This window comes from Uranotaenia lowii, chromosome 2 (genome assembly GCF_029784155.1).
Source record: "Uranotaenia lowii strain MFRU-FL chromosome 2, ASM2978415v1, whole genome shotgun sequence".
NCBI classification, from domain to species: domain Eukaryota; kingdom Metazoa; phylum Arthropoda; class Insecta; order Diptera; family Culicidae; genus Uranotaenia; species Uranotaenia lowii.
The window spans coordinates 252,116,313-252,128,258 of NC_073692.1; positions in this window are offsets into that span (position 1 = coordinate 252,116,313).

Genomic DNA, 11,946 nt, shown 5'->3' on the forward strand with positions numbered 1-11,946 from the left:
GGTTCCGAATACGTTCATAATCATGATTCGTACCGTGTCTTTGCTTGTTTAGAATGACAACAAACGATTTTAGAAAGATATGTACGTTAATGATCATAGAACGAATAAAAAAATTCGTGCATCTGGGTAAAGTGTGCCTTATTTGCTGCTGGTGTCACATACACATATAGAGAAAAAAACACGAGGCATCTGAGCCTACGGTTCCGGAAAATCCTTTAGTATGACCAGAAAAATTATAAAAAGCCAAAGAAGCACTGAAGAATAAGTGCATCGGGGAACACGGCAACGCAAGCAATGAAGGTAAGTGAAACAGCTTTCTAGTTTGGCGGAAATTTTCATTTTTTCAACCCTCAGTACAGATGCAAGGACAAACATCACCCCCACCGTAGCGGTTCCGCCAAACAAGGTAAAACTGGGCCGCGTAGATGCGGCAGTGGAAGCACCTATAATCGTCGGAGAAATTAAATTGTGAGAAACAACTCAATTGCGGTACTGGAGATGGCATCGGCAGCGAACATTCGAATTTGGCGGTGGTGGCAGCGAAAAAAAACTGTTATTCCGATAGACTCGAATTTCAGAATTGTGCGAAAGGGACCGGTTCTAAGGCACTGTTGGCTCACCCACAGATTCCATCTGTTGGCTGTAGAAGTTGTAAGTTTTGTAAAAACCAATAAGTTTTGAAAATATCAATACTATTTATGTTTTTTTTTCAAGATTGAATCTGATGTCTCTGGATCAGCGGAATCGGTCGAAAAAAGGTTTCCGTCCTCTAGAGAACTGAATTTTCAGGCATTGATTTGTGATATTGTGAAGAGTATTCTTCTTTTCCTTCAACATCGAACCTAAAGTAGATTAGACCCGAAGCACCGAAATTGGCCGTCATATTTTGGTAATACCACCTTGCCGGACAAATATCGGAGCGCTTTGAAACAACACTGGGCCGCGTAGAGGCGGCAGAAATAATAACATCACCGTACATGGTCATCATTTCACTTTGTGTGAATGACGGGAATAAATGTTGTTCCTCCGATAGATTCAAATCCACCGAATTGCGTGAAAGGGACCGGTTCCATGGCACTGTCGATTTAACCGGAAAAATCATCTGTTGGCTGTAGAAATTGTAAGTTTTTAAAAACCAGTTATAGTCATACTCATATTTTTTTTTGTATTTCAAGGTTGCTCCTGGTCTGTCAATCAGCAGAATGGTTCGAACAAAAGTTTCCCCCTTTCGAGAGACCTGAGTCCCTGGGTTCGATTTCAATGGTACCGAAAATGCCCTCGGAATGCCATGGTGATTGAATTTGTAAGTTTAAAATTTCATACTATTTGTGATCAATTTGTTTTTAAAGGTTAGCGTTACCGAAAGCTCCTCTATATCGAGTCTTAAAAATTGAGGTATCGGAACTCAGATTGATGAATATGAATTTTTATTTGACTTCATAATACCGCCAGTTCCGCTATATGATTAATTTTTGATAAATAATGGCAGTTCCTATTAGATAACTGAAAACAGTTCTGTTTTCTAATCAAAATATTATTATCAGAATTTCATCATGTAATTTATAATTCTAAATTTTGTTGTTTCCACTTTTAATCATGTAGGTACGCTTTCTGTGTTCTTTGAGCAGATCTGAAGTTTCAATAAACAACGGTAGCTGCACCCTGCATCGTATACGCGATGGGCCTCCCGGATTCACTGCATCTGACGGTACAATTGTGTATTTTTTTCTTATTTTGCTAAGATCTAATTTAGATTTTTCTTTTTAGGTGAATCGGAAAAAAATGCTCCACCAGAAATGACTTGTCTGAGTCAGCGCTTTCCAAACATTCTTTGATGGTTTTGATCATAGCTATTGAAACAACCATGCGCCAGGTGATTGGAGAACCCATTGTCCAGGTGAAGATAGAGCTGGATTCAAAAAGATCAACATCCAAATCAGATGGACACCATAAAATAAGAAAAAAAATTTTGTCGACTTGTAAGTTCGATAGAAGTGATTAATAAAATTGTATATGTTCTAAGCGCAGATCTTTCATTTTTCCTAACAAATCAATTTAAATTCGAAAAAAGAATTTATACATTCATTTCATTGTCTAGAATAATCATTTTTATTGAATTACGATTGAATAACTTTCATTGGAAATTCCTATAAAATTTATCGGAACGCTAAACTATATGCGTAAAATTTTGCGCTTTCTAATAAAAAGTATTGGATTTTCTAGTAGTGCAAAAACACTAAAATTTCTAATACTGTTTATAGCCCGATTTTGCTCAGTGTAGGTTGCCTCTCGAGCAATAAATGAGCACGATGACAGCAGTCAGAGCGAACCTAGGTTGCCTCTAGTTTGCCTCCAGGTGAAAAAAAATACGGTATTATAGAGCATTTCCTGAGACAGATGGTGGTAGGGTAGCATATTGTTTTTGTTTTGAAAAATGTAAACACCTACTGGTCGCCATTTTGAACTTGGGAGATTAGCACTGTTAAATTATTTCTTCAAAAGATATATTTTTTTCAAATTAACATTACATAACATCAACATTACCTTCAAATTATGTCATGTCTACAATTTTTTAATTCTAGCTAGTTTAAAAAATTAAGAATTTTGCATAACCATTTCTATTGCACCGCCAATTTGGTATGGTTGCTATCCGGCCATTGAACATGCGTAGTGTTGTTGTTATTTTTACCCTACCATATCAGATGCCGAAAATTGTAAACATGAGAAATCAGCTGTTCGGTTGACAAGTCGGGAAATGCCTTATTGAATAACGGGTCAAAAGTATTCGTTAAGGGGTAGCCAAAAGTTAGCGTGTACAAAACCAGTTGGCACCAGGGGTGCCAGGTAATTTCATTAAATATCAGTGAAACGCGAAGAAAACAAAATTTCCTAATTTAATCCTAATCAGGATTTTTCATGCAGCTCTGCTTATAAGATTGCCTAAATGAAGGCGAAATGCTCTGCGACGTAGTTCCACCTCCCCGTGGTGCAGAGTGGAAACGTGTCTGCAAGTCCGGCGTATTGCAGATGTACGGCCAAGAGAACTACACCAAACCCACTAGAGGCCGTCGACGGGTCCCGCCAAACCCGCGCGGAAGAAGTGGTGCACCCGGGTACTTAGGTACCAGTACTTGGGTGTGAGTGTGATGGTCCAACACGCTGTCGGGGGGTCATGACCCTGATATGCGGATGCGACCGGAGGGAGAGCGATCGCCAACTTGTTTTGCGCTTCGGTGGGTATAGACCCGTCTCGCAAAATGAGTAGATGCGCAAAGTGGTGGCCAATGGTGGGCCGATCACTTAGGGACGTGTTTACACGTCAGTGTCCGAGAGGCACATTCTGCCGGAGGTGTCAGGGTTCGACACGCGTTTCGGGAATTGATGCGCCCGAACCGCGAGTGTGACCTGATGAGGGCGTTCTATAGCCCGATCTGCGCTTCGGGTGGTGAAGCGCCCGACTTGAAGATCGGGTAGTTGCGCTGGGTGGTGACTTAAGTCAACACTATTTGTGAGTTCGGAGGAGTCTGAGTCCTACACGTGGCCTAGGGGGCTTACCCCCCCTACCCGCGTGTTTGAACAGAGAAAGTGCCGTCGACAACTCGCTTTGTGTTTCTGGATCTTGGACTGGATTCACAAAGTTAGTAGTTGCGCTACGTGGGGACCTCATTCACACGATGAGATGTCGGGTCCTAACTCGTCAGAGGAGGGGTCGCGCATCGAGTTGTGTTAGAATGAGGCTATGCTATCAGAGGGTTCGGAAACGAGTATTGCCTTGGAGCGCACTAGCGCGAAATGACCTCCCACTATTGAAGCAAAGTGTGTCAAACAGTTCGAGGTGGGAACAAAGGTCAGTGGCCCCAGGTGGACTTTATGGCGTAGGGGGTACAGTGTTCCTTAGCATTGTATCATGAGTCGTCCAATTGCACCCATGGACCCAGAGTAGCAAACTGGGGGGACGCGGTGGCTCGCCGTGCCTTGGAATGCAATCCGTAAAATGGATTTACCACCTGGGTTAACAACTAATAAAAAAAAAAAATGAAGGCGAAATAGGCCTATGACATAGTGAGTGCGATGCGTTGCGAAACGGCGAATGCGATTCAATGCGGCGAACCACATTTGATGAAAATGTATGTGAATCGCTTAAACCTGACATACTCAACGTGGCGAAGCAGATGTCAATTTGTTCTGCCGCTCGAGTTCGCATTGGCCGCGTTCGTCAATTCGCATCGCATTGCTCTATTACTATCCCGCATAAATATGGATTGTAACCAAACGATTTCTGAAATAGTCTATCGACGATTTTATGAAGCGTAAATAAAAGTTAAGCAAACGATTATTGAAACTGTGAAAAACATCGCTTGAATCGTGAATTCCAAAATGACTGTATTTTAAATATGTTGTTAGGTTATGTAACTGTTAAAAACTGTTAAAACACTTATATGGAAGAACTGTAATACAAACAGTTAAGAAACCGTCCCAAAACCGCTTATGGAAACATATTTAGAACTTACAACAGTTATCGTTATAGTTTCCTTGAAGTATGCTTGAAACTGAACGTTTACAACAATAGTTATATCACGATTCCACAAAATGTTCTTCCAGCGTTGTACTGATGGTTATGGGAACCGTTAATGGCGGATGCACCAAAAGGGAATATTTTTCAGAGTTTTCGGATTTCATATAAAGTTATTCGATTTCACTTTATCTACATTTTATTTTTCCATTTTAACTTACACTTACTGCTATCAGGATCTTTTTAATTATTTCTATGATTCACCTTGCGTAGCTTATCTATTTTCAATGGCGAATGATGTGAGCATAGATATTGGCATTTGGTCCAAAATCTGCACTGCAGGGCCAATCGCTACACCAGCAAGGGCATCCCCCACGGTCGGGGAACTCGGGCTGAATAAAAAACTTGCATTCGGCGACACTAAAATGAAATGAAAAACGAAACAGTCAGAAACATGAAGGAAATTGGAAAAATGATGTTTGGCTACCCCATAAGCAGGCGAAAATAGAAAAACAAACACACTCACCTGAAATATTATGCATTTTTTGGCCTAACTGTTGAGTTGTGCTTAGTTCACCCTTCGATGCACCGGCTTTGTGGTCCATTGAGACAGATTCAACAGCAATTTCGCAAGAATTCTTGATATTCAGCATCAAAAATTCGTTCGAGTTGCTGTTTGGTTTCAAACCGAACACCAAAATCAAATTCTCCAATTTCTTATTCTTTTTCTTCGTCTTTCGAAACTGCATGACAGCTGCCATCAGAGGTGCCAGGTGTCCTGATTTATTAGGATTTGTCCTGATTTTCGAGAGATCGTCCTTTTTTTTTCAAAACTCTCGAATTGTCCTGATTTTTGGAAATTTGACTTCAAAAAAAATTCTCAATTATAATAGCATTTGTAATCGAACTATGAGAACTTTGAACAAAACTGTGATAAAACAAGTAAAAGTCGTTTTTATCCGATGGTAATGATATATAGTTAAATGGTGATTTTCTATATGAGCTGTATTCCAGCCAAACAACTGTTGCATAGATTAGGGCAGATAGAGCACCTGTATTTCGCCTTTGTTTATGCAATCTATGAAGAGCTGCATATAATTTCCATAAATTTTTAGGTATCTTGAAAAATCTTAATTTTTTCTTCGCGTTGTCTTGATTTTTGACAAAACCACCTGGCACCTGGCTGCCATCCAGAAATTTGAGGTGTCAGAATTGTATGGACGTTAACAGCAGGGGTGCCAGGTAGTTTTCGGCAAAAATCAGGACACCACGAGGAAAAAAATCAGGATTTTTCAGGACACCACTAAATTGATGAAAATAACATGCATCTGTGCTTAGATTGCATAACTGAAGGCGAAATAAATGTGCATGTGGCGCCTCAAGTTATGCAACTAAAGTTAGAAGAACCTTGGCTGGCCTGAAGATAATATCGAAAATCATTATTTAAATATCATTTGAACCAAAGATTAACAAAGGTTAAACTGGTTAAACTATTTTATTAAAGATTTGATTGATTTTCTTACCATTTAACAATAAATTTAGTTATAGTTTAGATATTTTTACAAAATCAGTACAAATCAGGACATTTCGAAGGTCATTTTTCAAAAATCAGGACAATTCAAGCGTTTCTGAAAAATCAGGACGACCTCTCGAAAATCAGGACAAATCCTGAAAAATCAGGACACCTGACACCCCTGGTTAACAGTAATCGTTCGAGATGATTTTTTTTTTTTTTTAATCAAAGGTCTGTTTATTAAGGCATTTTACTTACAAAGTTTCATTTTGCCGAGTGTATCACGTAACTTATCTATGTTAGTAGAAGGGGGAGCCGTAATAGTCGCGGCGACTCAACTGTTAGATTATAATTTAATTTAGGAGAGGGAAGGGGAACGTCTAGGGTTCAGTATAAAAAATTTCCATCTGGGTACGCTGGTGGCTTCCTGTAGCTGAAGTTCCGATAGCTACTCCAGGTGATCGTCTTCCTGGCCAGCCTTCTGGTAGTTTGTCGGACCCATCGCATGAGAGGTTACTCTATTAATGAAACGAAGCCAAGATTAATAGGGTACATATACAGGGGGAAAGATTATAGGGTACATATACAGGGAAGGTAAGAGGACTAAACGACCGAGTCAGACATTTTAAGATATTTGTAGATAGGGTACAAATATTCAAGATCAAGTTTTGCCAAGATGTCTCGAATTGGAACACCAGGTGGTTTACGTCGGGCCCTAAGGGTATCCAGTAGCCAAGCCCTCGATCGATCAAACCGTTCACACGTCCACACAACATGATCAATGTCGTGGTAGCCATCCCCACAAACACAAACATTGCTTGTAACTAGTTGTATACGAAACAAATGCGCGTCAAGCCGGCAGTGATTTGACATGAGCCGAGAAACCACGCGAATGAAATCGCGACTCATGTTGAAATGCTTAAACCATGCCTTCGTCGGAACCTTAGGGATAATCGTATGGAGCCAACGTCCCTTTGTGCCATTGTCCCAGCTAGACTGCCAAGCGTTAATCGCTAAAGTGCGAGGTATTGAAAAATATTCATTGTAAGTTATTATCCTCTCAAAGATTTCACCTTGTAACGCGCCCACCTTAGCCAATGAGTCCGCCTTCTCATTGCCTTGAATAAGACAATGAGACGGGATCCAAGCTAAGGTAATCCTATACGAATTTTCGATCAAAGCGCCCAATACCCCTGAAATTTCCAACAAAAAATGGGAAGAGCGCTTCATCAGTTTCATCGATCGAATTGCCTCAACGGAGCTGAGACTATCCGAATAGATGAAATAGTGGTCTGCGGGCAGTGTGCGAATGTGTTCCAAGGTGCAGTAAATAGCGGCTAGCTCAGCAGTGTAAACGGAGCATGGCTCTCGAAGCTTAAACGAAGCTTCAAAGCCCTCATTATACACTGCGAAGCCAGTCGCGTTGTCGATTCTAGAACCATCAGTAAAGAACATTTTTATAGGATCAATTTCACGTACTTTTGAAGCAAAGATTGAAGGAATAATGTTGGGTCGGACGTGATCTGGTATTCCACGGATGTCAGCGGTCATGGACAGATCGAATCTTATCAAGGAACTGCTACTCGGGTAAAAGTGACTCGTGTCCGAATTTAATAAAGAAGGATTTATTTCTAATTGACTAAAAGTTTTATAATTATTTACATATGTTACTTGCGGATTAATATTCATAAGCCTTTCCAAATTTTCTATCACCAAAGGATTCATAGTTTCACTTCGAATTAGGAAACGTAGCGATAAATCGAAGAACCGATTTTTCAACGGCATTACTCCCGCCAGTACTTCGAGACACATCGTATGTGTCGATTGCATACAACCCATGGCAATACGCAAACAACGATACTGTATTCGTTCTAGTTTAATCAAGTGGGTTTGCGCGGCGGACCCAAAGCAAAAGCTTCCGTATTCTATGACCGACAGTATCGTTGTTTGGTATAACCTGATGAGGTCCTGTGGATGAGCACCCCACCAGGTTCCAGTAATCGTTCGAAGAAAATTGATTCTCTTTTGGCATTTTTGTGTCAAGTACCTAATATGTTTTCCCCAGAGGCATTTAGAGTCGAACCAGACACCCAAATATTTAAAACTAAGAGATTGAGTTAGAGTTCTACCCATCATAAGGAGCTCTATTTGAGGAGGGGAATGCTTCCTTGAAAAAACTACTAACTCGGTTTTACTAGGCGAAAACTCGATGCCTAGATTCCTGGCCCAATGTGATAGATTATTAAGAGTTTCTTGTAACGGAGGTTTTATTTGAGTGTCTGTTTTACCTGTGATATGAACAACACAGTCATCCGCAAGCTGTCTTAGCGTACAATTTTGTGCCATACAAGCATCGATTTCTCGGACATAAAAGTTGTATAGCAGGGGGCTTAAACATGAGCCTTGGGGTAGACCCATGTAACTAATTCGTTCAACTTTGGTTTCTCCATGGCTAAAATGCATGATTTTTTCAGACAACAGGTTGTATAGAAAATTGTTCAAAATTGGTGAAAGTCCGCAAGAGTTAAGATTACTAAATAGCACTTCTATGGACACCGAATCGAATGCCCCTTTGATGTCCAGAAATACTGCCCCCATCTGCTCTTTTTGGGCAAACGCCAATTGAATGTCTGATGAAAGTAATGCTAGACAGTCGTTCGTACCCTTGCCTCTACGGAATCCAAATTGTGTACTTGACAACAGGTTGTTTGATTCAACCCATTTATCCAGCCGAAAGAGAATCATTTTTTCGAGCAATTTCCGGAGACACGAGAGCATTGCAATCGGCCTATACGAATTGTATTCAGAAGCTGGTTTTCCCGGTTTTTGTATGGCGATGACTTTCACTTGTCTCCAGTCATGCGGAACAATGTTCAGCTCCAAACACTTATTGAATAAATTCAACAAGCGTTTCTTAGCGGTATCTGGAAGATTCTTCAACAAGTTGAATTTGATTCTGTCCAGTCCGGGAGCTGAATTGTTGCAAGACCAGAGCGCAAGTGAAAGTTCAACCATCGAGAATTGATCCTCCGTTTCGGAACTATTCTCTGTATCCCGATAGTGTCTCTGAGCTGGTGCTGCGTCCGGGCAGACCTTTTTCGCGAACTGTATCAGCCATCGACTTGAACTTTCTTCAGTTTCGTTCGAAGGAGTGTGATTTCGCATGTTTCGTGCCGTTCTCCAAAGCGTGTGCAAAGACGTTTCTCGAGATAACCCATCCACGAATCGCCGCCAGTACCCCCGTTTCTTGCCCCTGATCAAGTTCTTGAACTTGCGTTCCAAGGCCAAGTAACGTTGGAACTTCTCTGGCAATCCGGTTCTGCGAAACTCAACAAACGCCTTGCACTTTTCAGTTCGCGCACGCGAGCAATCTCCATCCCACCACGGAGTGGGAGGCCGTTTCTGTATCGTCGAGCTTTCATTCCGTCTGACCTGTGCCCCGATTGCACAGTCCACAATTGTTCCGGAAATAAAACTGTACTCTGCCTCCGGAGGCAGTTCTTCTGTTGAGTCAATGGCTTCAATGACGTCCGATGCATACTTTTTCCAATCTATATTCCTTGTGAGGTCATAAGGAATATTGATTTCTTCGGGTGGACTACGACCACTGATGACAGAAATATTGATAGGCAAATGATCGCTTCCCTGAGGGTCTTGGATTACCTTCCACGTACAATCCAAACTCAGAGAGGAAGAAGCTAAAGAAAGGTCTAAAATACTATGCTGTGATTGGGATCCATTAATTCGAGTCACTTCCCCATTGTTTAAGACAGTCATGTTGAAGTCGTCGCACAGCTCATAAATAATGTTAGCACGTTCATCATCACGTGAGCTACCCCAGCCCACGCCATGGGAGTTAACGTCTCCCAGAACTAGCCGGGGTTCTGGGAGAAGTGAAATAATATTCGCCAATTGGTTCCGGCTCACGCTTGAAGATGGCGGAATATAAACCGAGGCTAGACAAAGGTCTTGACCTTTTATTCTAGCTTGGCAACTAACGACTTCAATACCTGGAGATGGCTGTAGTGGAATACGATAGAAAGAGTGGCATTTCTTGATCCCCAAAAGAACACCACCCCCTCTTTGACCATCACGGTCCAGGCGAATAATGTTGTGGCTGTGGAAGTTGAAATCTACGTTAGGAGAAAGCCAAGTTTCGCATAAGGCGAATACATCACAATTCAAATTGTGTACCAAAGCTTGAAAAGAGTCTAATTTTGGTAGAATACTTCTGCAGTTCCATTGTAATACAGAAACAATTTCTCTTCCCTCATTGAATGAATTAGCCATCAAAAGAAATTGTTTCTGAAATGAGGGTCATTGTGAGAGCTTTCTTTTTTAAAATTTCTCTCAAAAGGGGTACAAACATATTAATCATAGTTCTCCATCCTGCTGGTACACTGAAAAAGTCCAGGATGAACGCAACAATTTCCGAGAATTTCATCTTACCATCAGCCGAAAAGCTGGGAAAACTATTCGACGATGGATCAGATGCAGTTTCTCTGGAAATTGTTGCATTCCTGTTAGCTACTGATGGGCCTGAATTCTGAAGGGAAGCCTGGGGTTTTGACTTCCCAGAAAGTGGAGGGAAGTCCTTCGGGGATGGATTAAAACCCGGAGGATTCTGAATAGGAGGGGAAGAATTACTATTTCCACTTTGAGGATTTCTTTTAGTTTTAATTTTGCTGGCAGCTAATAGGGGTTGTGTGTTAGTTGTGCGTTTCCTTTTTGGAGCCTGTGAAACATTTTTATTAAAGGATGGCCCAGTTGATGTTCCTTCACATGGATCCTCCCCTTCGGACTCATTCTCGCTTAGAAGGCCAAACTGGTTTTCTGAGACGATTGGCAAAGACTTCATCAGCATGTCTCTATATGATTTTTTAGAGCGGGTTTTCAAAGAAGTCTTGATTTTTTCCCGGCGCGATATGTACTTCGGACACGCCGAGAGAGCATGAGATGCTTCCCCAGTGCAATATAAACACCTGTTTGCTGCTGGTGTTGTACACGAAGCTTCCTCATGCTTCTCCCCGCACTTAGAGCAGCGTGCCTGATTGCAGCAGTAGGCGGCCGTATGATCCAACTGCTTGCACTTCTGGCAGAACATGACCGAAGGCACATAAAGTCTCACAGGTAGACGAACCTTCCCGATCGCAACGTAATCAGGAAGTGCAGTGCCGGAAAAGGTAACCCGAAAAGAGTTCGACAGGGAAAACTTCCGTTTTTCCCCCTCGTCTGATGCTGATTTTAGTTGACGCGCGTCCAACACCTTGACCGTTGGAAGAGCAGGATCCTTGAATCGGCCAACCCCTGATTCCATTAGGTCATCGACGGTCAAACCCTCTTCGGTTACAACTCCGTCGATTTCCACGTCACGAGCGGGAACGTAAACACGATACTCGATCGTAAACTTCGGGTCACAAGCAATGGCATTTGCTTCCTTCAAGCTACCAACAACAATGCGCATCTTGTGCGGTCTCATAGGCTGGTAGCTTATTACGGAAGGGTAAGATCGATCAAGGTCCCGTGCAATTGAAATCACATTGGGTGATTTCCCATTCGGTTTGGACCGGATGTAAACCACCCAAGGTCCCGTCGATCCAGGTTGGTAAACCCGACGGCGAGGGGCAGCTTCAGGCAACTCGTTAGCCTTTTTAACAGAGGAGTTTGTTGTTGATGGATTACTTTCATTATTCGAGGGAAAAGAAGAGTTGCCGAATCTAAAAGGTGTCGGTGATATTGATAACCTATAGGGCCTAGGAGAGGGAACAGGGGTGTTTTCGGTGTCCGAAATGTACATTGGTGTGTGGGATATGTTTTCAGGGTCTATTTCGTCGGGAGGTCTGCCTTCCGAAATAACTTTCTCCCGAATGGGAGGATCTTTGCCTTCCTCGCCGTCGTCAACCATCAGTCGGCAACTTTC